Source organism: Psittacula echo (assembly GCF_963264785.1).
Source record: "Psittacula echo genome assembly, chromosome: Z".
Taxonomy (NCBI): Eukaryota; Metazoa; Chordata; class Aves; order Psittaciformes; family Psittacidae; genus Psittacula; species Psittacula echo.
In genome coordinates, this window is record NC_137742.1 from 11,222,433 (window position 1) to 11,247,631 (window position 25,199).

At 49.6% G+C, this 25,199-nt stretch overlaps 1 protein-coding gene across 1 annotated transcript in view; it reads left to right on the plus strand.

Annotated features, from left to right (window-relative positions):
• The window catches only part of CNTFR (ciliary neurotrophic factor receptor), a gene marked incomplete at its 3' end in the record, with an annotated part of 205,837 nt that overhangs the window by 43,409 nt on the left and 137,229 nt on the right, over positions 1–25,199 (plus strand). The window contains exon 2 of the mRNA XM_080637993.1: positions 9,546–9,650. The remainder of the gene's footprint in view (positions 1–9,545; positions 9,651–25,199) is intronic.

Sequence of the window (25,199 nt, forward strand, 5' to 3'; positions counted from 1 at the left end):
TTTTTTCCTCTATTTCAAGACTGCTCAATGCTCATCTGCTTAAGACAAGTGTTCCCTTAGCATTTGAGGCTCTCTCTGTGCAGGGAGAGATTTGCATCTGAGTTGTTTGGCATTCATTTGCCATCCAATGGGTCTCATGTCTGTAAAGGTCTGCATTCAGGTCAGAAGCTGAGTTAATTTGCAGTGGAAGGCAGGCATGCTTTGTTTTGCATGTTGGTTTCTTCTCACCGAAATCCCATCTGAGATATCCTCTTCTATTATTGAAGCCATGTTAGGGGGCACAGCAGCCTCCCTGCAAGGCTGGGAAAAGATAACTATCCTGAGAGGTGCAAATTAAACCTGTGCTCTGCTATAAGCAGCTATTGCAGTGTTAACGTGGACCCTCTCCAGACTTTCGATGCTCTTTACCTGCAACTGAGGGAAAAATGCTCACAGAGACAGTCCCGTGGGAAGCGAACCGGGCTCCAGAGTTCAGTTTGCAGCTAGGCTGGATGAAACACTCCTAAAATTCAGGGGAAGAAGTGCCAGAGGTTCTTTAACTCTCATTTGAAACAGCTCCTGAAATGATCAGACAGGGCACAACGTTTTTGTACAGCTTGCCTAGGAAAAAGGACACTTGGGAAGAGCGGCTGCGTCTGAGGGATTTTTGGTGTGAAACTTGATTACACAAAAACTTCGTTCTTCCTTACATGAGTGCCAGACTTGGGACCTGTGGGTCATCTGCTGTGTTTTCCCATGGTTGCATCATCCTGTGTCTGTCCCAGAGCTCGCTGTCAGCTCCCAGCACTGTTACTGGTGGTGTTACTGCATTTCGGGAAGCCCTATAACCACGGGTGCAGAGGGAAGGCTCCTGATGGAATGGGACAGAGACACCTGCAAACACCTCTGTAGGGAAGGCAGCTCCAGCTGCAAGTCTGGAGATTAAAACCAGAGGAGGCCATAAACCCTATTTGCTGCTAAGAAGGTCTTGGTGACTCAGTGCTCCTCTGTGCTTTGGAGATACCATTCGCACAGTCCCCAACTCATCCCAGCCTGGGGCTGCTACTGAGGCTCCAAGTATACCTTTTTCATGCCCTGCAGCAACATCACCAGGGCTTTGACAGGTAGAAGGAGATGGCTGTGGACTGACATCAATACTTCAGCTTTCTTTCACCTCCCCTTGAGCTTTGTGGAGGGAGAAGCACCCATCTGTGGTGCTGGGGCTGTGCCACCTGCAGAGGTGCTGGTGGAGAGCCTGCTGTGGGCTACACAGGGTTAAGCAGACATTGACAGTAAACAGGAAGAGAGGACAAAAGCAAGTCTGCTGTAATTATGTAGCATTTATTATTAATACCCTGGAATTGCTGGAAGCAGCCTCTGTAATGTGAATACTGATACAGAGGTTCAGAAGACAATTTAGCTCTCATCTGTCTGTTTATTAGCTCCCTCAGCTCTGGCAGCCAACAAACTAAAGCCTCATTTGCTACTGCCTTGTTGCACCCCCTCCTTTTCCCCCGAAACTCTTTGCTATTTCCATAAAGAAACCTGTTCTTTGTTCATCCTCCCGCTGGGCACCGCAGCGATGCGCGGCGTGATCCCAGATAACAAAGCAGACTTTAATCCTTGACCTGAGCCTGCTTGTTTGCAAGGTATGGCCCAAAGCACGACACTGGGCTGTGCAGAGCTGTTGCTGTTCCGAGACCAGCACAGGCATGGCTAGTGCTGGCCTGGGATGTCCTACATCTCGGGGTGCAGAGATGCTCATCCTTGGGGCAGCAGCCTTAGCAAGACCATGTTGCATGGGCTGGCACAGCTTGGGGTCCCCAGTTCATAAAGGGGCTGTGACGAGGGGAAGAGGCAGGCAGGAGAGCTATGTGTTGCTTTAGGGAGATGGCTAGGAAATAATTAAAGGCTGCTGTGGTGGAGTGAACAAGAAGTTGTTAAACCAGCTGTCTGGGGGTGCAACAGGTTTGCTTTTTCTTCTGTGGTTTGGTAGGATCTGTCATTCTAGCTTCTGTCCAAGTTTCTGAGCTTCAGCCTGGTTTTTTTTTTGCATATCCCAAGCCTGTAAGACATGATTCCCTCATGTATTATACAGTAGTTTAAAGAGGATTAAGACAATAGCTAATCTAAGTGATGAATGATGTAGATTGCTCAGCCTCTGAGCCACCGGGGTTTTTCTTGCACACAGATTAGTCAGCTCAGTAGCTAAATATTGGGGCAAACAATATAAATCCATGCAGATAAGCCTCTCTGGCTTGAACAGGATAGAAGGATTTCGAAATGGGCTTCGACACTGCTCTGCATCTTGTCACGGCATCTGCTGCCGCGTCGCTGACACGACAGATGGGGAAGGAGGCCGATGGCTGCTGACGCACAGCCCGGGTGGCCAAGGAAATACAGCGTCCAGCGCATCTCGGTCGATGCTGTTATCAGATACGGATGGTGGCAGGAGAGGGGAGGGGATCAATACCGCTTGCCTCCCTGCCACTGGAGCTGTCTCGTTGCTTGTTGAGATCAGGGGGGCCTGATCCAGCCTCAGAAATGAGGGCCTGCAATGTGGGCTAGGGGAGGTTTCACTTGTGTAAATGGGGCTCATGTGGCTGGTACCTGCTCTCTGTCCTAGCATCAGCACTGGAATGATGTTGGCAGCTGCCAGGGAGCGCGATCCATAGGAGAGAGCTTGGGACTGACAGCAGGTTGTTCCTAAGCTCTGAAGCAGAAGGGTTTAAACCTTTTATTTATAAGTCTGGTCGAGTCTGTCAGAGTTGTGTCAAATATTTTTGACAAGCAAAAATGCCATTTGTTTCAGCTTAATGAAAAATGATTTTTTTTCCCTCTTCCTGCTAGCAACTAAAAGAATTGTAGGTTCAATTGCAGACCTAAAAAGCTCCTCAAGACAAAGACACACAATACAAAACCAAAAAAAACAACCCCTTCTGATAGATGCAAGACTTGGCTGTTAGAAGAGACTCTCAGTTGGTGTTTTGGGTCTGTGTAAAATGAGGGTCTGGAGAGCATTCAATCATATGGTATCTTCTTCTATGAAGCTTTCTGGGCATATTATTCTAATGATGTTTAATGGCACTGATTACTTCATTTTAACTGAGTGTGTCTTTTCCCAGTCCCACATCATTCTAATTTGCTCCTCTTATGAGAAGTATGAGAGTCAGGACTGGCTTGACTTGCTGCAGACGAAGTGTTGTCCTGGTGGCTGTCTCGTCCCTCCTGGTGGGGATGCAATCATCCCAACATCTGGCTGTCTATGGCTGAGGTTTGTGTTGAGGCAAAGCTTGCATCAGGACCAGGATTTGTCAGAGGACCTCTTCTTGATTTTTCCCAGCTCCTCCTGAAACCATTAGTTTTCTTCCATTTAGTAAGGAGTTATGTGAGCATCATGGTTTGGCCAACACAGGGTGCCTAGCCTGAGGTCCTGTGGCTGAGTCCTGTCTCCTCCTCCTTTCCTTTCCTTCTTCCCAGGCTGAAAAGTTATGGTGTGCTTGGTGTGCTGTGATGCACAAGCTGTTTTGTTCTCCTTTTACCATACTTCTTGTGATCTCATTACTCTCTTTCTGAGAGGTGAGAGGACCAGAGCTGTGTGTGATGTCCAAGTGACAGTTGCATAGTAGACTTGTACAGTAGCAACATGGTCTGGTTTGGAGCAGGGGGTTGCTGGACCCTGGGCATAACTCATCTACTCTGCAGGACATGGTACAAGCACTGCTCAGAAACACAGGGTGGATCTGTGTCTGAATTTTATCTGGTCTCCTCATTGAATGAGAACAGGTTTAAAATCCAGCCTGGGTCACGGTTGGCTGCGCAGAAGGTCTGGGTGCTACAGCTGGTATTGCACATTGAACCCCACAGCTGGCTGCATAGCGTGGGGCTGAGACACAGGATGCTGCAGACATGGGAAAAAGGGTTTGTGTGTGTGTTCCGTTCATTCTTTTTTGCATGAGCCTTCCTCTTCGAGCACAGATCTCCCATCTGCATAACCTAACCCAGCGTTCAGCAAGGGATACTCTTGCTTGGGTACCAGCTTGGAGAAGGGTAGGGCAGTGGGGCAAGGCTATGAATACACACTACTCACCCCGCAGCTGAAAGGTTTATCTTGTGCATCCTGAGTCAGTACCAGACTGTGTCACAGCCGGGTCCCCTGCCTTGCGTTGCATCCCCTGGGAGCTGCCAGGAGCCTGCCTGAGCCGTGCGGTAACATGGGTCTCAGGGATGCAAGCAAGGTCAGATGTCTGCTCAGAAATGAGATTGGCGATGATGCCACCGGTGCTGACAAATGGCCTGTCGTTAATCTCTGACTCATGGCAGCTGAGGGCAGAGGTGGAAGAAACCCATGAGGTCACTCACAACCTTTCTCCCCAGGGAGCTGCACAGAACTTCCACCCTGTACCTTTCTGGATGGGGTGGGCGCCTGTCCACATCCAGATTGATGGGGGTCTCTTCTTACCCGCCTGGCCTGACTGCTTGTGTGCAGGTGAAGGTGCATGGCATAACTCCAGTACAGCTCCAGTCAAGCTTCTAAGCATCTGGGAGCCAGCTCCATGGTGCAGGTGGAGTGAGTACCTCTTGGGGACTGGATTCTGGTGTGTGGTGTAGCTCTGGCTCAGCAGCAATGCAAGCAGGACCAGGACGAAAGGTTGAAATAAAGCTTGTGTCATCAGTGTGGTGTAATGCCGTTGTGATACACAAGGTGCTGTGCTGCTGGGAAGTGCTGCAGGGAGCTGGGGGAGACCAGATCTGGGATGCTCAAACCCTGGCTGTGCTCCCCTGGCCAGAGCATTGTCTGGAGCCAGCTCTGCTGTGTGCTGTGGCCCTCCTTTGCTTTTTGAGTCCCTTTCCATGCTTTTTATAGAAAGGAGTTCTTTCCTCAGTTGCAAAGGATTGCTTGGAGGTTATAGTCGGAATAGCTACGGCCTCCTGTGGTACTGGGCGCTGGAGGAGATGCTGCAGTCACTGCCCAGGCATGCTGGCAAGGGGCAAGAGCATCATTTCGGAGCTGCTGTTGACTGTATGAGTACGAGCTTTGTGTATGTGTGGGGAACAGGTGACTTTCTCATTTGAATTATTTGGGGGGCCTGTTTTGATCTCTTTCTGGAGGAAAGGAGACACAAAAATTCCACCTCTGCCTCCCTCCAGATGCTTGAGCCCCTCAGGGAGCACTGAAAAGTTGATGGGCAGCAGCAGACAGGGGTACATGTGATGGGGTTTATGTGCCTGGAAGGACAGAGGGGAAGGGTGCACTGATGGGATGAGGCGGCGCTGGTATCAGGAGCACGAGGGCTGCCCCCAGCCCAGCCTGCAAGCAGCTGCAGCACAGCCCGAGCTGTGCCTCCAGGATCCTCCCCCTCCGCCTCTGCTGAGCTGCAATTTCATTTTTCACTTTTCTTCCATCCCTTCTTAACTGGAAGAAGTCCTAAATAAAGTTGCTGTCACTTTTATTTATGGGCACAGGGAAGAGACAGACAAAAAGCCTGTGTGCTCCTGACAGCTACAAAGCAGCCGGCTGTTTTTCTTCGCTCGCGTTGGCGAAGCAATCGATCCGGCCGCAGGCAAGCACCCTCCTCGGGAGCATGGGGCTCCTGTGTCCCCCTGCCCAGGGGGCTTTGAGAGGATGGATGGGAAGGGGTTCCGCATCCTGGCTGCTGGCCATGGGGCTGTCAAAGGGCCAGGCTTGTCCAAAAACACCTGTCCTAAAGTTCTGGACCCTGAAAATATAGATGCGTGGACTCGCCTGCTTTAAAAATCCATCACAGGCTTCTTGTCTCCATCTTGATTGGTTCCAGTGAGGTCAACTTTTTTTAATAACTTCTGGACTTCGGCAGGGAAAACTATTTCCTTCAGGAAATAATATAATTAAGGTTGCCTGACACTTCTGATTATAAGCCCCTGTCTTCAGTTGCTTGAAACCACGCCAGCCTTTAACCATTTGGACTGAAACTTCACATGTCTCTGCCTCCGGCTGAATTTTTTTGGAAAATTTTTAGCAAAGAGGGTTTTAAGCTGTTCTCAGAATACAGTTTTGGGAAGAAAAAAGCATTAGTTTATCCACAGCTTAAAGAAAAGGAAAAAACAAACAAGAAAAATTCTGTTGTCGTGCCGAAGAAACTCCAGTATCTTTGTGCTGTGAGACCAGGTCTGACAGTTATGGGGAAGGTTTTCAGCCAGGCGTCGGGCATCTGCTTGTTGCTGACACCACGAAAATCCACCTTCCCCCTTCCAAGTTGTGAGCCTCTGAAAAAGGCTGCTGTGTGGGTGTATTATATATAGTGTGTGCGGGGAGGCAGCGGCCGCTGTGCTCCCATGGCAGGAACTGCGCTGCTTTACCATGTGTGAGTGCACAGCCCATGCCCCAGCTCTCACATGGGATGCCTGGCTGATAGGAAACTCTGGGCTTCTTCTGCTGGTGCAAGTAAAACTCATCGATCCCTGATCCATGGAGCCATGGCTTGTGTGGAAGAATGGTTTGTGGAAATGCTATGTGTTTGGCTTAGCCCTACCCCTAGAAGTGGTTCATTTATCCTAGTCCTTGCCGTAGCATGCAGATGCATCATGTAGGACATACGGCCAGCAATGTGTGCTGGGCTTCCTTCGGTGTTTTTGTAGGATCATAGAATGGTTTGAGTTGGAAAGCACCTTAAGATCATCCATTTCCAAACACCTGTCATGGGCAGGCATGCCTCACAACAGACCAGGTTGCTCAAAGCCTCAGCCAATGTGGCCTTGAACACTGTCAGGGATGGCACATTCATAACTTTCTTGGGCAACCCATTCAAGTGCCTCACCACGTTACAGTAAAGAACTTCTTACTTATATCTAACCTGAACTTCCCCTGTTTAAGTTCTAACCCATCACCCCTTGTCCTGTCACTACAGTCCCTGATGAATAGTCCATCCCCAGCATCCTTGTAGGCCCCCTTCAGATACTGGAAGGCTGCTATGAGGTCTGCACGCAGCCTTCTCTTCTCCAGGCTGAACAGCCCCAACTTTCTCAGCCTGTCTTCATACGGGAGGTGCTCCAACCCCTGATCATCCCTGTGGCCTCCTCTGGACTTGCTCCAGCAGCTCCATGTCCTTCTTACATTTTGTAAGGACCTGTTTAAATATTTAGTGTTTTTGAATTACAGTAATTGCAGGTTCTTCCTAACCCAGCTTGTTAGTTACAGAAATGGCCAAAACAAGGGTATTTCTTGGAGGCAGCCCAGCCAGGTCCTACAAAGCAGGTGTCACATTGATGAAGAGTCCTACCTGTGGCATTTTGCTGGCATCTCAAGTCCTGGTGACGTCGGGTGAGCTCAGAAGTGGTACAAGCACTGTCCCAGGACTCGTCCCTGCTCTATGGCTGATGATTTCTGCTCTTCACATGAGCCTCCCTGATCTGTCGTCAAGGCTGTCCCCTGTTTTTGCCTCAGTGGTAGCTATTGGCCTGATCCAGTTCCTTCAGCTGGCTTTGGGTGTGCTGAGCTCCTCCAGAACCCAATTTGACCTAAGCAAATCCATGCTTCAACTTCCATGGAGAAAGCTAGGCTGCTGGACCTGCTCATCCCACGAGGACAGGACATAGCTGTGTCAGGGGGTGTCAGTCCTCTCCATACAAGCAGGTTCCAGGAACAGCTCTCAGCAAAGGCATTGGGATTTAGCAGTTTGTACCCAGCATCATGTGCTGTTACTGTGAGAGGATCTTTCCTGCTTGAGCAAAGGATCTTGCTAAAAGCTCCCAAAGGGTGCTTGTTGCTAAGCCCATCTCTCTTGTTACATCCCTGCCAAGCCAACAGCAACAGCTCAGGCGGGTCCCTGGCACATAGTGACAAATGAGCCTCGCTGCCTGCTGTAGCTTGGTCTCATAAAATCACGGCGGTTTGGTTTGGAAAGGACCTTAAGATCACCCAATTCCAACCCCCTGCCATGGGCAGGGACACCTCACCCTAGGCCATGTCACCCAAGGCTCTGTCCAGCCAGGCCTTGAACACTGCCAGGGATGGAGAATTTATCACTTCTTTGGGCAACCCATTCCAGTGCCTCACCACCCTCACAGTAAAGAACTTCTTCCTTATATCTAACCCAAACTTCCCTTGTTTAAGTTTAAACCCATTACTTGTTGTCCTATCACTACAGTCCTTGACAAAGAGGTTCTTCTTCATGTGCGGGTTTAAAAACAAGCAATTAAAAGTCACAAAATAAAATACCAACAACACAAAAAGTTGCTCTGGCATTGCAGGGCTAGGGGGGAGCTGGTGGGGTGGAGCCCTTTCCCCTCCTTGCCAGTCACTTGTCAGCTCCAGGGTGCATGGCAGAGCAGCTTTTGAGTGATGGGGCATTGCGGGTGTTAGGCTTGGGGCAGCTGGAGTTAAATTTCTCCATAGCTGACACCTGACAAGCATGATGAATTGCGGCACACCGTGGCTGCTGCTATGACAAACGGTCCACTTCCCTCATTTTAAGCTCTGGGAAAACTTTTTAATTATTCCCCATCTCTTTGCAAATGAGGGTTTCTCCATCAGGCACCAGGCACGGCTTGGGGGGGTGTTAATCATCTATTTATTTAGTTATATATTTACTTGTTATCTACTTAGGTTTCATAGGCAAGTGAAGGGTGGGTGGGATTGTAGTTTGGGTTTCTACAGCATCGTCCTGCTGACTCTCCTGGGCTTTGGATGGGGTCCCAGTAAGGGCTCTGGCAAAGCTCATCAACTTGGGGCTGGGTGCTAATTAAAGCATGTGGTGCTCCAGGCTTGGAGTTGCTGTTGCCCTTGGGAAAGTGTCTCTGCAGGAGCAATTCCCAGACTTTTCTCTTGCCAGTGGATTTGGCTCCGATTTTTCATTTTTAATAATGCAGAACCATAAGACTTCACTTTTTTTTCTCCTCAAAGCATTTAAAAAGGAGGTGGGGGGAGGAACAACGCAAGCTCAGCCACAATAGCTAGATAATGAGAGCGGATCTCGACTGATAATTTGTTTGTCTAACACAAAACCCATATTTGCTGCTATAACTGAAGGCACTGCTGGTTACAGTAATGCCTCAGACGCATAGCACAGAAAAGTCTCTCTCCTGCTTCCAGTCCTCAGTGTCTGTGCTGCAAAGCCGCACATGCATACTTTCCCCTTCACACTCCCAGGTTCAATCGGATTGGCCTCTCCCTGCACAGTTTAACACGTGTGTGAGGCTTTTCAGGATTAGGGCTTAGGCAGTGCAGGACCTTGTGGACAAATGCCTTGGTGCGGGGCTGACATTTTAGTGCTGTTTTGTCTGGAGAGGGTTGCTGTCTGTCTTAAAAGAAGATCAGAGATGCCCCAAGCTGCAGTGGCTTTTTTTTCCCCTCTCTCCTTTCATGTCTATAAATTGAAATTAAGCAAATGTGTGCTTATGAGGCTGGACTGTGATGCTCCTGCGGAAGGGCTCTTCACCTAAACTAGCTTCATGTTCACACTTAGCTACCCCCAGCTCTCAGGGCTGGAAAACAGATGCGCTTCTCCCTATAGCTGTTTTCTAGACTCGGAGCGATAGCAGAGCTCCACCTGGTAACCTGACTGTGTGTCTCTTCTCTTCTGTTGCAGAAAACCCCAGATCTGAGCGGTGGAGGTTGGTCAAGCAGCCAGAAGAGTCTCCCACACGTTGGTGAGAGGCTGGGGACTCCCCAAGGACTTTGGACTAGTGGAAAGGTAAGAGGTTAAAACAGTTGCTCACCCAGTTTGTCCTGTTTGTGTGCTCTGGGCCACTTGGCTGACAGGACACGTGTCTTTTGGTGTTTATTAAAGCATGGGAATGGGATGATCCTATCTTTGGTGTGCGAGCAGCTCCATGGCTGCTGTGCAAAGAGGGCAGATGCTGACAGTGGTTATTTAGGTGGTACAGGGCCAGGTTTGGATGGACAACATGGAAAATGCACATCATGGGCTGCACATGGGAGGCTTCTCCATAGGGAGCCCTCCCACATGAAATCCCTTGGGGCAGCTCAGGGATGCATGGTCTAACTGGGGTAGCAGAGGTCTTGTGGTAGCTGAGCTACTCTGGAGCAGGTAAGTATCACCCAACCCTGCTTTGTGATCTCACCTCTCACAGACAAGCACAACTTCAAGCTCTCAGGTCTGTGGGATGCTCTTTCTGCTTCTAAGGGCTGCAGCATCACAGGTGTGATGAACTACCCTGGGCTCTGAAAACGGCTGCATCCCTTTAGGAGACCATGACCATCACCAGCCATAGTCAAGGGGGTGCCCCACCTCTGAGACCTGTTGCAAATGTACTTCGTGTGGGGCTGTGATAACACAGTGTTGCTTGAGAAGAGATTTGGGGTCACCTTCAAGCCATGGGGACCCTGGTGGATTAGGAAAGGGGCCTATGGAGGGGGCTGCCCCACTTGGGGACACAGACCCTGCGGAAGCCGGTGCTGTGCTTGAGAAATGAAAATGATGAATTAAAATTTAACAAGTCTCTAAATGCCAGGCGAGGACATCTAAAGTGTGAATTGTCATAATTTGACTAGCGCAGCCTTCCACTTAGCTAAAGCTGCATGGATTTAATTATGTTGATCTTGGAAAAGCAATAGCTTACACCAAAGGGGACAAACTGTTGGCCAGAACAGCATGAAGTGCCATGAAGTTTCCCTCCTCAGCTCCCCTGCTCTCTCCTCTTGCATCATACTTCACAGGGGTGTTCCACAGTCCCTCTCACTCTGTGATCAGCAGAGTCCTGTATTCTCTCAGCCACAGGCAAGGGCAGAAATGCTCCTTATGCGCAAGACTCTGGATTAAAAAGCTCAAGGTTAAGGGACCGCTGGGGTAGGCATCACCTGAAATGATGATTCCACAGTGGGAAGTGGGCCAGGGATGCTCTGCAGTAACAAAACCTTGCCCTCAGCACTGCCTGGTGGTGTCATCCATGGAGTGGTGTAAGATAAGAGCCTCTTCCCTCCCATCCTCGGTGTGGACCGGCCCACTCATGGGACTCCTTGCATCTCTTCAAATAGAGCAGCTCGAGGAGTGTATATCGCTAATAATACCAATTACTGTTACATGCTGCTACAAGGTACACAGGCAGTAATGGGATCCGGGGGGGATGAAATGAAAGCAATATAATGTGGTGAGATAAATTAGCACTGTAAAATTAGCCATGGGTCTAGTCAGGGATCTGACAAATGTGTCGCAGCTTCAGTACAAGCTCTGAGCGCTGCTGAATTGGATTTAGTGGCCCACAGCAAAGCAGATGGGAGCAAGGGAAAAAAGAGTTTGAAGGGGTCTCCGTACACACATGCTAATGGTTAACTCTGCTTGTTTCTTCCTCGGCTTTGCTGAATGATACGTCCCCTGGTGCCTGCTTCTATGCAGCAGAGGAGGAATAAAAGCCCAGCCCCATTGATGTGCTGTTAGAGTAGCTTGAGCCTGGCAGAGACATGGGAAGGGCAAAGGAGAAGCAACAGGAGGCTGGTTCTGTTGCCAGCCTTGGTGTCCCAGCTGCTGGCCCCTGCCCTTTGTCATCCCTGTGGGCTTCCTCGCCTGGATTTGCTCCCAAGGGATCATCAGTGGGTTCAAGTGGGATGTGTGGCAGGCATTTGTACATGTTTTAGCCTTGTAGGGAGGGTAGAAAGCTGTTTTCTGCTCCTTATGTTGCAGCCTGGCCTATTTTCCCATGCCTGGCTGGTCACTGGGGCAGAAGGATGGCTGGAGCCAGGCATCCTGCATCATAACTGTTCACCAAGGGTATGCAGCCATCTCTTTCGAGCCCAGATACACACATTATCCTTCCCTCTCTGAGGCAGAGGGTGGAAGCCAGGAGATGCTTTTTGTGCCTCGGGGAGGCTGGGAAATGGATGTGGCCAGCTGCAGTGGGATCTTCTTCCTGGTGGCTCATTAGGACAGGCTCCACTGGAAGGATGCAAACAGCCCTGCCCGTGAGCGATGGATGGCCAGAGAGAGCTGCTTACAGATTGGTAAATGCAGGCTAATTGCATGTTTAGTGGCTGACGCATTACACAGGATCTAGGGAGGGGCAGGCATGATTTAGGTCTGGTTTGATAAGGCATGTCATGTGGCTCACTTAATAGCAATAATAAAAGAGGGAGAAAAATTCTGAATATGCTTTGTAGTGCTCTGTGGTGGAGCAGTGTGGGGCAGAGGGCTTGTAAGGGGGTCCAAGGCACATGGTGGGTACATGGCAGAAGTGTCTGTGGGAGGGGACTGGCTTATTACATCCCTGAGGACAACATTGCAGAGGGCAGGCTGCTGCCTTGTGCCGTTCTGCAGCAGCACCAGGTTAAGAAACAAATCCCAAGGGATTGTCTCAGCATTGCCTGGAGCATCCCACGAGTGAACTTTTATGCTGAGCCCACATGGATGGAGACCTGAAGAGATGAGTTCCAGTCTATTGCCAGCAGTCCCTGCTACAAGCAAGGCATGAGGTGCAGTGGTGACTCTTTTAGGGTATCTCAGACCACAATCACCCCCAGGACTAAGATGTCCTGGCAAAACCAACAGGGTGATGAACTGCAGCAGTGGAGGGAGCCCCTTCCCTCAACTTTGCTGCTGGAGCAGTAGTGTGGGACCGCAGTAGGACAATGAACCTGCAGTTGAAGTGCTGGTAGCAGCACAAATAGAAATACAACTTCTGTTCTTGTGCAGCAGTGATATATCTTGTTTCTATTGACTTTCTTAAACCTCTAAAATACATTGTAGATTGATCTACAAATCTGCAAAAAGCACCTGTTTGTTTTTTTGTTTGTTTTTTTTTTTTTTTAAGTCTAAAGCAATTTTCTGCCTGCTCTTTGTGGTTGGCTCTGAACAGACACGTGTTCTCTTGTCCTCTTTGAGGCTGGCGTGCTGCCACGGTGGTAGGAAGTTTAGTAATACTTGAGCTGGATCGATTCAAGCCCATTATCTGTGCTGCCTGGGACTCGGCAGAGAAGGGAAAAAAACCTACTCTCTGCTAACGCATCAAAGCCCTGTGATAAGGATACATGGTTGAGCTCTATTTATAGATGGACAGATGTCTTGCCAACACTCTGCTGCTGTCACTTGGTTATGCAGTTCTTACGTGTTTAGCAGTGTTCAGGTCTGAAGGCATCCGTTCTACCTTCTGGCTTAGATCTGTCCCCTCGAGGCACAGCCCACAACGTTACTGCTTCTCAGGGGCTTTTGTCCTTCCTCCAAGTAGGAAGGCTTCTTATATAGGAAGGCTTCTTCATAGCTGCTTCTTAGATGGGGAGAATTAAATACCTGAGAGGTCTTAGGTGCTCATGGAGTAGGTGATCAGGATAAGGTCTGACCAGTGATGTCCCATCCTGCTCTTGCATCTTCATAGACCTTGGAGCTCCAGAGCAGGACTGCCACCAGTACTATATCAGATCAATGTGATTGCTTAGTTGAGTGTTCATGGCTTAAGCATGGACATCCGCCATCTCCTGTACTGCCTGGCCCTCAGCATTGCCACCCTTCCAGCAAAACTGTTTTTCCTACTTCTCACCCTAAACCTCCCAAGCAGCAATGTGTGGCTACTGTCATGTTGTGTTTCATGTTTTCCTCCTTCACCAAATACTATCAAAGACATTTAAATCAGCACCAGCCATGAAAACTGCATGATTAGAGAGTTTCCTCAGGCCAAGTTATCACAGGTCTTGCAGTATATGTGCACATGCATCTTCATGAGTGCCTGGGTTTCGGGGGGACAGTGAAAAGGGTGGGGTTGCCAAGTCCACATTCAGTTCCTGGCATTATGGAGTGCCCGTGCTGATATGGTAGAGCTGTTCTTCCTTTACTTCCATACACCGCTGTGTCACAATAGCCATGAAAATGGGAATGGAGAAAGGCAAAGGCTTCATTCTGCCTTGCTTTGGGTATTTTTGTTGAAGGTGCTGTGCTGGTGTCCCTTCAGTTATAATCTTAGGAAACAGTGGTCTGATGGGACTTTGCACCCACATTTTTTTTGCAAGAGACTTGCAAAAACGTCCAATTTGGACTTGAGACCTCAAAGGTCCTCTGCACTGAGCAAGAGATTGAGCATACAAATGACTACTCAGGGCTTTATCCAGCCTGCTTCTCAAAACCCCTTTGAATGAAGTGAGGATATGCTGTTTGGGACACTGTTTCAGTGCTGGCGGGCTCTCAAGGGGATAAAAGTTTCTTCTTGCATCCAGTGGGAACCTTTTCAGCTACTGCCCACTGTCACTCATCCTCTTGCTGTGAAGAGCCTGCCTCAGTCTTCTCAATAACTTCCCACTCCATCTCAGTGTCCCGCACTCAATTTCTTCCAGTTAACCAACACGTGTCTTTTCTCTGGTCTCTGAAAGCAAAGTCTTGATGTGGTCCAAGTGCTGTGTGAGCTGCTGGCTGTGTCACTGCTCCCATAGATCAGCTGTCGCCCCGTTTTGCTGCCAGGGCAGGCAGCTGGCTCCTGCCTGGACCCACACCGCCATGGGATGGATATCCCAAGCCCTGCAGCACCACACCATGAAAATTGTCTGGAGATTTCACAATAATCGCTTTTTTTTTGAGGATCCAGTGGATTGGGGGATTGGAACGGGATGATCTTAAGGTCCTTTCCAACCCTAACCATTTTATTATTCTATGATCCTATGACTCTATGATTCTATGATTCTATGATTATGGTTGCAGAAGGGAAGGAGTCGTCCCTTGGCAGGTTTGTGGACCAAGATGTGACTTTTGTTTCTTAACACTTCCCCTTGGTTAGGTGCAGGATAGTTGCATACTGGTTTAGGGCTATGTGCCATTCCCAAGACTGGGAGAAAGGAGATTTCTTCTCCCCACGGTATTGATAATGTATTCGCCTGCACAGCTCCTGCAGAGCGCTCCAAGTATCCCTTGCTCTCCGCTTGGTTTTAGTCTGTCTCCAGGGTGCTGCTTAGCTTCACTCATGTGTTCCTCTGACGGGTGGGCAAGACAGGAAGCAAATACCTTTGTTACAAAACCACATATGGGCTTTCAGCGGGTGATGACACTTCCCCAAGCTATCTGTCTAGTGAATGCACTTCCCCAGCCTGTTTATATTCACAGGAGTGTTACTTAGCTGCTCAGGTGGGCCATAGATGTCAAGAAAAATGTCAGTGTCAGGAGGAAACTTTAATGCAAGGCTTCCTGCTGTTCTGTGTGATGGGTGGTGAATGAGACCCCAGTGTGACAAGGGCTGTAGATGTGGAGGGGGCCTGTCTCCTGCGTCTGGTATGGGAGCTGTGGCTTGTGAGAGAGACAGCAGTAGTGCTGGAGGTGACATTTTACAGCTAGCCCAGTATGCTGAGCTGCAGCGTGATGGAGTAAATAAGGGCTCTGATAGAGGCAAGCAGTGTTTTCCAGTTAAAAGAAATAGCCATCAGCAGGAGCGATTGTTCCCCCTCCGAAACCATTTCAGTTGATGTTGTGGCTGCTGTGGGTCTCACGGCTGCTGGAAGACCATGGTGGTGGATACATACATGATGCTCTGTGCAGCAGAGATGGGGATTGCAGGGCCACAAATGTGGGGGGCATTAACCTGTGGTGGGAGCTGCCCCACTGAGTCCTGGCTCTGAGCTAGAGGTGTGCATATGAGTGTATAAAGCAGGTATCCTGCTACATCAGATAGAGAGGGGAGAAGTGCAGACCTGCCTTCTTATGCTTCCCTTTGATGCCTAAGGGAAGCAGGTGCTGGTGATGATCCAGCGGAGGAGCTGTTCAGCTGTGATGGAGATGGGCAGGATCCCATATTCAGGAAGAGGGGTGAAGAGCACAGCTGCATACACCTGGATCCCTTCTGTGGCCATGGTGCTCTCAGGATCACATTTCTTTAGAGCTGTTCAGAGGGGAGGCAGACTGTAGCACTGATACAATCCCTTAACACTGTCTATTGTCTTATTTCTCCCTTTAGGATTACTCTTTTTAAGCTCTGGATAGCTCTAGGAAACCTCCAGCGAGGCCCCATGTCTCCAGGGCAACTTACAGCACACACCAGCCCATCAGCATTCGTTACATCCCCTAACGAGGACGGCTCAGTGCTGCCCTTCAGTAGGATCACATATTACCGGCTCTTTTTTTCCTTCCTCTTGCCCTAAATTGTTGCACTTTACATCGAAAAGGAGGGGCATGCACGTGGGGGCCAGCACAATTTATGGATCAGAGATTTATATGCTGCAGCGATGCTGTATTTTTTCCCCACAGTGACGCTTTATTGCCACAAATTACCAAACAGGGAAGGTTACGAGAGTGACAGCAGGCAGGGCTGTAAAGGACAGGAACAAACGGCAGCAGGAAAAGTACCCAGAGGAGAGGGGGAGGTCGGGCATCATGCAGGAGTAAAACAAGGCAGGAGGCAGGACGAGCATCAGGAATCAGCTTGCCTTGCAATGAGATGTGTGAGTGAAGCCTGGGAATCAGTGTGCATGGGCATGGTTGGAGTTCGGATCCTTTAAATCCCTGATTTTTTTCCTCCCCACACAAAGTTGCTATGTGCTTCTTCAGGATGCTTTTTCCTAAGGGAATCACAGGTTTTTAGTTGCTGAAGGCTTTTCCCTGTACGCTGGGTAGTGTCAGCAGGAAAAACCATCCTTGGGAAGTGAGATTTTATCTTCCTTCTGGGCATCCTTCATCCCTAGCAGTGTGCTTGGGGAGGTGGTGGTATCCCTGTGCTTGCCTCTGCACCAGCTATCAGTAAAACCCTGAAGTGACCATATAGAGCAGACAGATCCAGCTTCCCGGAGGTGGGAAGCAGCAGACTCTTATCTTGGCTGGCTGAGGTCTTGTCATCCAAACCATGGCACCAGCAGTACTGGAGTCGGGATTGCTGTGGGCAAATCGCAGGAGCACTGTGGTTCCCATGAGGAAGTTATTTACAGTCTAGTTTTCTCGCTTGGTTTTTAGTGCTCTGTCCATGTGCTGTAGGGGCAGTTGGGTCATCCAGCTGCGTCAGGCTTGGATCTGGAGGCTGAAGGCTAGTAGCATCAATTTTTCTGCCTTATTGGTAGAGGGAGTGATGGGCAGCATTCAGAGGGTTATTAAGAGGTTTTCTGTCTTGCAAATGGTTGCTGAATTTCCATACTTCATGGTTGCAGGGGGAGGAAATGCCCCAGGCTTGCCCTTTGGGACAGGATGGTCACTTATGTCCATCTCTATTAGTACATTCAACGTATGTGATGGTGCATGGGGCACAAGCAGCAGGCCTTGGGCTCTGTGTTATCCACCTTGACACCGAGTGTCTGCAGCACCACTGCTGCAACATGCTTCGGCTTTGGTTGAGTGACTCCGTCTGCGCCCACTCACCCAAGTGAGATCAGCTTAACTTCAAACGAATGTGGAAACTGAAAGGCTCGAGTGTGGTGGAGGTATTAAGGCTGCCTTTGAGCTGGAGATGCTACTCAAAGCTGCCGGGGAGCTGTCACTCTATTGTTCCTGCAACAAAACGCTACCGGAGGCGCTGAGAGATGCAGAGGCTCTGGAGCCACAGGCAAAATTGCTTTTAACAATCAGAAACGTGCTACAGTCATGGGACTCACTACATGAACCCCCTCCATCCTCTGTGGCAGCAAGACAGAGGGGTTTCAGGTCACCTTTGCATCACGATGGACCACCACACAAGGCAATTTGAATTATCTACTCCTATGCTTGTAAAAGATAATTTTCTGATTCTCCATAAGCCAGGTATTTAATCTTGCTTGAGGAGAGCAATGTCTAAAACACGCAGGACATCACAAACATTAGTAAGCAATCAATAGGCTAAATCCTGAGGTATCTTACCTAGACTTTGCCGGAGTAAAGGTTGACAAAGTGCTGAGTAGTTACTCAAGACTTCAGCCCTGTGCTGAGGGCAGGAAAAGTGATTGACTGATTTACTGATGATGCATTTCCCTATGAATCTAGTCTGCCTGTTAGTCACAATGCTCATTCGACCATAAATCGTGGGCTGCAGAGAGCTTTTCCTACAGCATTGCTGCGCAAAAAGATTTCAGAGGAATGGCTTCTTCAGTGAAAAAATAGTTTTGGTTCAACAGCAATAGCTTGTGTTTCTGTGTTGTGCTTGGCAAACGGCCGCAGCAGAAGAAAGTGAAAGCCCACTTGTGAAAAGGATCAAGCACTGGGTTTTGACGTAATGTTTAGATCTCCTTTCAAACTGGTTTTAGGTTTTCTTCCTGAATCAGAAAGCCAGCTGAGCTTCAGAAGATCCCTCTGAAACCTTTTATCCTCGCCCTCCGTGCCTGGCTTCTGCAGTGAAGCAGCAACGTAGAACACGTGGCTCTTCTTAAACCTGGCACTGGAAACCCGTACTTCATTTACTTTTAGTTCACCCAGTGGTGTGAAGGCTCAGGTGCTGGCCTGAGCTGGGATGTGTAAGGCTGTGGAGGGTCAGCACTCGCACCCCTGGGTTTGCTCTCACACCAAGGGACCGTGTTTATTCTGCCTTGCTGAACTCTTGGAAAGCTTGTGGGAGACAGCAGCCAACACCACCTCATCCTCCATGCAAGCTTAGGCAAAGCATTATCTGCTTCTGCAGCAAAGGAAGAGTGAGAGCCCTTTGGAGGTGCCATACGGAGTAACCATCACCCCAAAGCCTCAGCAGCTGGGACATGGCTTGCTTGCCCCCTGTTCTTGAATCATCATCCCTTTTTTGATCCCTTAACTGAGTAGTTTCATATTCTTTCAGAAATAAAATGATGCTAATATATCACCTCTAAGGCTGTTTCCCCCTCCTAGTGTTGATTCTTCTTTGTTTTGAGCCTAGCAGCTGCTGGCTATCCCTGCTGCAGCTTCCAGAGCCTGTCCTCACTGTTGCAGCATGTGGATGCACCCGCAATGGGTGCCGTAGGAAGCCGCTCAGACAAATTTGTGCATGTGTATATGCCTCTCGAAGTATTTCCCGTTAATTACTGGACACTGGAGCCTGTCGTCTGTAACGAGCACTCGCTGGCGGGTGATAAATTGCTTGTATGACAAGATGGCAATGAAAGCTGGGCGAGCTGTGGCTGTTGGAGCTGGGTTTGGGAGCAAGGGGTGAATGTCAGTCAATATCTGGGTGGGAGGAGGGATAGTGAAAAGCCCAGCAGCTGATCACAAGATCCCTGAGGTATCCCTCTTGCTTGCACTGGAGGAGCCCTTGCTATGGGGTCCAACAAAAGGTCAGTGATGCTGCACCAGATCCCACGATTAGCAGGCAAACCCCAGCCCCATTGCTGCTTTTTGATGTGGTGGGAGGATGAGGAAGGGGCTTGAACCACAGAGGCCACCCCTGCTCCACAGAGGTGCTACCTGGGGCTTGGATGGATACACTAAGAGAACCTCCCACACACACACACACACTCTGAGGTTTTTCTGTCTCCTACACCCCACAGAAGGCTCTGGGATCTGTGCTCCAGCAGCGCATGCTTCCAGAAAGCCCTGCTTGGCAGTGCCCCGCAGCAGTGCCAGCACCATACATCCCTGGCAAGACTGCTGGCACCCCTGGGCCAGTGGTGGCTTGAAGCTTGGCTGGGCACCTCCATGCAAGACCGATGTCTTTGGTGGCTTTGCTGGGCAGCATTCATTCAAGTATATGTGTCTATACCACTACTACCTGGGTCTCAGACCAGCAGCAAGTGACGGTTGAGGTGTCGTGTTGCAGAGCGGTATGAGGGTAATCCTTATGGATGTGCTGGAGTGCAGGGCTGGATGTGATGGACCTGAGTTGATGGTGTTCACAGCCTATTCAGTCGTAGTCCTGTACTGAGCCCAAAGACTTAACCCCACACAGGAGGCCTAGTCTGGGGCAACAGCACTGGCACCAAAATCAGCAGCCACCAGGGAAGCAGACACCGACTGAGACTGATTCTTGCTGCGTCCCCAATAAGACTAATCCCAGTTGCAACCCTCTGGAGCACAGCATGCAAGTTGTAGATCCATCTCCATTTTGACTGGTACTCTGAAGCTGAGGTTCAGTCACCCGTTGTGCTCATTAGGACTCCAGCAGTCAGAGCAGGCATCCTGCTTGGAAGGACAGTATGGGTGCTGGGCACCCTGCAGGATGCCCTCTGCTCTGGGACCTGTCACAACACAGGGGGAGCAGTCTGCATTTACTGGGAAACTGAATTATCTGCTTCCCCGAGTGGGGAAAATAATAATAATAAAAAAAGTGCCTTCTACTAGGTCACGAGCCATTACCTCGAGGGGCCCTTCATCAGCTGATGAATTCTACTTAATAAAATAAATACTGAGAGAAAATGTAATTGGATTTCATTTATTACCCAGTTCCGCCTAGCAGCCCCAGATTATACAAAAGCAATTAGAGAAAGCTCTCCATTAATAGCTATCTTCAAGCCGCCCAATGGGCTCATTCCATCAAACCTTCTGGCTCGTGTAATTTCCTTTCTTGGAGCTTGCTCCTGGCTGGGGGAGGATGTGGGGTGCACAGCACCATTGCCAGCAGCCTGTAAACAAAAGCAGCCCTGTCTAATGCTTGTGCAGGCATCATCTTCCCAAGCACATGGTTCTGCCAATGGGTCTTCTGGTTTGGGGCGAGAAGCCAGAGCACCTGGTCAGTTTGGCTGAGGACTAGAGTTTGGTTGTGTCTTGCCTACGCTGGGAGCATCCTTCCTCTGCTTTACATTGCCACATGGTACATCTGTCTGTGCTGTTTGGCAGTGGGTATGCAAGTCCAAAGTGGCTAGTGGGTGTAATGCTATCCACCTCAGGATGAGATGGTTTTCTGGTGCTGATCTTTCCTCCAGTGCCAACAGGTTGCATAGCAGCTTCTGTCTCTGCCAGCTTGGAGGGACACAGCAGAATACTTCTGCTTCCTTGGTTTTTTATTGGCAGCTCAAGGAGAGCCTGGGACAGCTTGCTATGATTGGGCAGAGGAATGTGCATCTCATAGCATCTCTCTGAAAGTCAACACAGGGAAGGGTGTTTGAGGCCTGTCACAGGGCAAGGACAGATGTCTGGCACTTGTGTTGTGACTGAGGACAACGTGCAGGTTAATCTGCAGCAAAGGCTTAGCCAAGTATCTTTACTCTTAATCCCTGTTTACTGTGGTAGATGAGGAAAGACAATTATGGTGGAGACAGTGTTTGTGGGGGGAGATGCTGCTTGATCCTGGTGCATGGTCAGTGAGGAGTGGCCGAGCCAGGCCAGTGGTAGTAAGCAGGTATGCGCAGTGTGCGTGTAGAGCGGTGAGAAAGTGCCCCACTCTTAAAGCCTATGCGCTTGCAGCCCTGGAAGAAGGTTGTCCGGCCATGCTGCCTGGTTTTGGGTCAGTCTTATTTCTGAGTGGGCCTCTCTTGGCTTCCATGTCTTTGATTCACCTTGCTGCAAATGTTCTTTCTCCTTCACTGCCTCTTGCTGTCACCTTTCCTGGCTCACTTTTCATCCTCTTCCTTTCATGCCTGTGTTGGCCTCATCATCCTCAGCACAGGGGGAACAGCACCACTGGGAAGGAGGTGATGTTTAGATCCAGACAAGAAACACCATCAGGTGTAATACAATCAGAAAGGTGGAGGCAGATAGAGAGGGGTGGCAAGAATACTTGACTCTTTATCTTCATTACAAGGTTCATATCTGTGATCTTGCTTCCATGCTGTTTGCCAGCAAGGAGGGGATGGCAGCGAGTAGAGGTGTGCAGGGAGAGTTTTATTTGTAGGCAGAGTGGTTGGTCCTACTAAATGGTGAGGCAGAGAAGAGCAAAAGGGGATTTATTAGGGCAAGCAAGTGTAGGAGCAGGAGGATAAGGGAGGGTGATGTGATGGAAGACCCAAAAGGGACATAGGGATTCTCTCCTTGATGGACCGGTGAGAAACGCCTTTCAAATGCACTCTGCCTGTTCACTCTGGGTGCTCTGGAGAAAAAAGTGAAGGAGGGTAGTTCAGAAAGCAAGAAAGTATGTGGTTGATGCTGATAGAACTGCAGAGGCATGGTATTTGTCTCGGCTGGTGAGATGGAAGGAGGTATGGAGAGGGAGATTGGAGAGCGTGATTGGAGAGGGAGAGTATGAGAAGGTGAGAAGAGGGCTGAGGTGTGGAAGAAGGTGGTGATCCTTCTAGCATGGGTGAATGATGGGTGAATGGGGTGAATGATGTGGAAAGATCAAACATGGGCTGTTGGCATGGGTTGGCATCAGCGCTCCCTCCTCCACAAAGCAGCTGCTTGTCTTTGGCCTGGCAGAGAGGAGGGCTGGGCTCAGGTCTGAGACGACAGGACAAGATCTGACAGAAATAAGCTCATCCTCTGAAGAAGAGAGAAGACCTCAAAATTTTTCCCGAGCCAGCCAAAACCACATGAAACCTTCTTTTTTCATATCATTGTTTATTTTTCACAGGGGGCTTTTATTTATACCCCCTTAACACCCGTAGCGTTAAAGCAGCCTTATTAGGATGCTGCCCTTCACCAAGGAACTCTGCTCTCGAAAAAGAGCATTAAAGATTCAACAAATAGCTGAGAATTGGGATTGATCCTAACCTCCCATAAATGGGAGTACCTTCCCCCATTAATCAGCCTTGGTTTTCACTTACAGGATGATGGCCTCAGTGCTACACTTCTTCGGGACTAAAAGCACGTTAAATATTTATCACAGCTGAGTATTCACTTCCCCCTCTATTGCCAGCTAAGATCCACTGCTTAAGCCTGCGTCGGCTTGACAGGTTGCGTAGTGAGGTGGCGTGCCATTAGGAAACCTCTTGTGCCAATGTGCTCCACTCATTTGCTGCGCTAAGCACGGAGAGATGGTGGCATCTCTCATCTTGAAGCACGGTCAGCATGGGACTGTATTATAAAGTCTGTCTGCTAGCGTTTGCACTGGTAAATTAAACATGCTTGGGTCTGCTCTCTAGCAGAGGCTGGAGCATCCACACTCCCCCATGTCTCCTTCAACCTCCAAAATAGGATGATTGGATCCAAACTTCTCTGTGGGAGCAGCCCCAGCCTGTGCTGAGTCTTTCCCCCATGCCAGAGACATGTGCAGATGTTTGCAATGCCTGTGTTGTCCTCCTGTGCTGAAGGGATGCCGGCAGTGCTCTGAGTTTCCCTGGCATGCTGAGAGAGATCTGTTATTGCCTTGTGAGCTCTGAAATGACAGCAGGGTGTTTAGTAGTCCAGTTGGTCTAAACATATGCAAGTACGTCCTTGTTAATTGTGCCAGGTGTGCCGTAGTATTTCGGACAGCAGCTATTTTAGGAGCATCTCTGGAAGCTGCCTTTCCTTTTAGTTCTCCTATCTTGCACCAGCATTTCTCAAAAGGTGGCTCGGACTTTGGGAGCTGCTGATAAACCCCAGAGGTTGGAAAAGGCTTGGCCTGCTCCACCCCAGTGCCCTGAGGTGCTGCTGCAAGCAAGCCCGGAGTCCTCCTGAGCCACAATGCTCCAGTCCCATTTAGCTGCTAAGGTAAAGCTCCCTGTGATGCTGGAGGGAGTTTTGCTTCTGCAGCAGGCTCAGGGCAGATTCCATTTGGCCAACTCCAGCAGCTGAGATTGAGCTGTTGTTGCTGAGTTAGTGCTCATTTCTTTTAATATATTTAACTTTTTGGCATCATCGTGATGCATCTCCCTCTCTGCACACCCCCCCTACCCCTAGTTTGAGTTACTGATGTGCTCAGCCTCGTTACAGCCGTTTACACGTACAGGCGCACAATGTGTTTCATTATCCTTGTATCAAACTTGTTTTGCTGCTGTCACGCACCAGAAATGTTAAACACGTCTGATCAAAGGCATGTAAACACAGCTTCAAAACAAATGCCCTCGAGTCCTGCCAAAAGCACAGAGCTGTCTCTGAGCAAACCACGTCTCGTATTCCCCTGCCTGCACCTCCCGCTCCTTCTCTTGAGCGGGTGTGCGATGCTGCCTGATCTCAGTGAGCGTCTTGGGCTGCCGACTGTGACAGTGAAGGGTTGCCCACTTGGCTGAGTAAACCTCAGTAGGGTTTTGCACTGAACAAGGCAGCTGGAGAGGAGAAGAGCGGAGCGAGAGGGAAAAGCTTGCTACGTCTTTGCACGTGTGAGACTGCAAACCCCAATGGTCTGCGCTTCGCAATGTATTGCAGCTCTGGTGGGTCGAGGGAGAGGAAAGCGTGATAGGAGTTGGCTGGAAATAAAGGTGCTGAACGTGCTTTTTCCGGGTCTCTTGTGGGGATCCAGCTGGTGTATTATCCTGAGGTGGGAGCTGCAGGACCAGGAGCAGGTTCCCAAGGCTGCTGCTGCCTGCACTTCCAGGGCATCGCTCTGGGGTTGGAAGCTTGGCTGCAAGCAGACGCAGCCGGTTGCATCCTTTATCTCACATTCACTGTGAGCAGAATGAAAGGGGCTGGGCAAAGGGACTAGGAATGGTCCCAGACCAGGAGCTGAGTTTCCAGCCGTTTGTGGCCAGGGAAAGGTGAGGTGAGACTTGCACCCCTGGCTCAAGGTCCCTGATATCACTGGGTGTCCTGTGAGACTACTAAAAGTTGGGGAATACTCTGTAGTTGCAGACAAGTCAAGTTTTCATCTTACTCCTGCCTCTGGGAGGGCTAGATGTGCATCTTAAGCAGGAATGGAAATCTGTGGGCTTTTGCAGCCCGTGAAGGCAGGTGTTTTCAGAAAACACTAGCTCCTTTCAAATCTGCCAAGAACCTATTCACAACTTGGCTATGGGCATGACCAGCAAATAGTTTGGGAATTCATGAGCTTGTGAACTGACCCGGACTCTGCAAATGAGTTGCCCAAGGTCTCTGCCAAATGCCTTTGAATAATGGACATGTCAGAACCAGATGGGATTGCAAATGGTGGGTTATTAGTGCCCGTTGCCTGTGCCAAGCAGTATAAGCACGCAGTGTGAGCGGCACTGCTTTATGCAGGGCTCATCCTGGGACCAAGGGTGGGTGAAGCAGGCAGGGTTGATGCAGATAAAGATGATCCGATGAGTTTCCTTCAAAGCATCTAATTGTATTAACAGGGTAGATAGAAACAAAATCTTCCCCCCATGTTGTTGCTGGACAGTCCCGGGCAGGCTGCAAAATGCCCTGCAGGCAGCTGGGACATGGTCAGGGGTTAATGATGGTGTCAGCCTCCATAAATCATCCCTAATGAGACTTGGGAAAATGTGGGTTGGAGCTTCTGATGCAGGGCTGCACTGAATTGTCTTTCCTTTCCTTGGACCTTTTTTCTCCATTTAGTTTTTAGGGTTATCCGAGTGAAACCTTTGTGAGGCTGGAGGTGCTGGAAGATTTCCCACTGCTCTGGGCAGTGAGGGGTCCTGAGCTCTGCCCAGCCCCTGTTCCTGGCTGATGTGCTGCAGACTAAATGTATTTTAC